This window comes from Aplysia californica, unplaced genomic scaffold (genome assembly GCF_000002075.1).
Source record: "Aplysia californica isolate F4 #8 unplaced genomic scaffold, AplCal3.0 scaffold00528, whole genome shotgun sequence".
In the NCBI taxonomy this organism is placed as follows: domain Eukaryota; kingdom Metazoa; phylum Mollusca; class Gastropoda; order Aplysiida; family Aplysiidae; genus Aplysia; species Aplysia californica.
The window spans coordinates 503,615-505,101 of NW_004797798.1; the positions used below are offsets into that span (position 1 = coordinate 503,615).

At 43.0% G+C, this 1,487-nt stretch overlaps 1 protein-coding gene across 1 annotated transcript in view; it reads left to right on the plus strand.

The window, feature by feature from the left end:
* The window catches only part of LOC101850109 (arf-GAP domain and FG repeat-containing protein 1), a gene marked incomplete in the record, with an annotated part of 53,785 nt that overhangs the window by 27,468 nt on the left and 24,830 nt on the right, over window positions 1-1,487 (plus strand).

A 1,487-nucleotide genomic window follows, 5' to 3' on the forward strand; every position in this document is an offset into this window, starting at 1 on the left:
GTCGTGACTGGCCCTTTACCTTTTCTAACAGTCGCTTAAAAAGGCGACGTTCCCCTTTCGTCATTTGTTACCTCGTCCGCTTTTTTTCCTTCCTAAATATTTCCCTTTTTTTCTGGACAGCTTCTTTTTTTTCTTCTTTCAAGTAGTATGTCCTTTTTTTTAACTTATTGTGTTGCAAGTGCCGTAAAACGTTTACTAAAACAATTTCTTCTAAATACATATTTTTTTCCTGCTTTATATATCCTTTCCTCCATTCTATCCATTTTCCTCTAAATACATGTATATATCCCCCCCCCCCTTTCTTAATATTCTCTGTAGATCTGGTGGCATGGGTGGCCTTGTTGTCCGGCTATCGGAGTCGTAATCGTCTGATTGCGGGTTTGGGGGTTCGGCGGGCCTCAACTCTGTCCCACGTTGTGTCCTCGGTAAAGGCACTTCACACGAATGTCTTATTTGGACGTTAACACAGAGGTCCCGCCGTGGGTGGTTGGCGGGTGCTCTGGTGTGGCTTGCTTCTTCTTTCCTATCAAACATCTATCGTCCTTATCTCCCCTTCTTCTTTTGTATGTTTGCTACTCTCTTGTAACACCTCTAATCTTCTGACGCTCATATGACCTTTTGCAGTTACGAGCGCCGTAAAACCTCTACTAAAACTAAAACAGTTTTTCATGCGCATTTTTTGGTCCCCACTTCATTTATGTCGCCCTTGCCAATGCAGTTTAGTATTGATTTATTGTTTTTTGTTCTTTCCTTTAGAATCAAGCAAAACGACATTCTGTTTTGTGTGCTGAGTCCACCTAGTCTACGATAACGGAGGAAAAGAGAGGAAACCAAAAAAAGTGCTCCCCTTTTCACGTTTCTTGAATGACTTTTATAGCAGTTTAGAAAAACGCGTATATTTTCTACGGGGGAATTTTGATCCACTGCTTGAAATATAGCCCAGCTCAAACTCAAAGCAAATTTTCGTCTGACCCGGGTCAGGTGCAGAAGTGGGTGGTTGGAGGGCACCATTGGTAGGTCCTACTTCTTTTCCTTCCCTCTTTTGCTCCTGTCTGTCTGTCTGTCTTACTCTTTCCCTGCACGTAATGACCGTTATTGTGTCCATTATTGTGTCGATGTGTTTCTCCTCACTCAAACAAACAAACAAACAAACTCGGACCAGGTGTGTTTACTTTACCTCAGTTTTTCGTCGTGGGCGTGTTTGCTGTGTGTGAACTTTACCTTTGTCACAGTTTGCTGTTGTCGTTCATCGCTGTGTGTGTTGGACTCAAACGTCCGGCGTCTGTGGTGCAGAGGATACACACGCTCAGCCGTCGTATTCAGAAGATGGGAGTGGGTGGTTGGATGGTGCTCTGGTGTGGTTTGCTCCTTTTTTTTTTTATGAAACATCTATCGTCCTTATCTCTCCTCCTTCTTTTTTTTGGTGTTTGTTACGCGTTTGTAACACCTCTAATCTTCGGTACTTTTATGACCTCATTGTGCTGCAA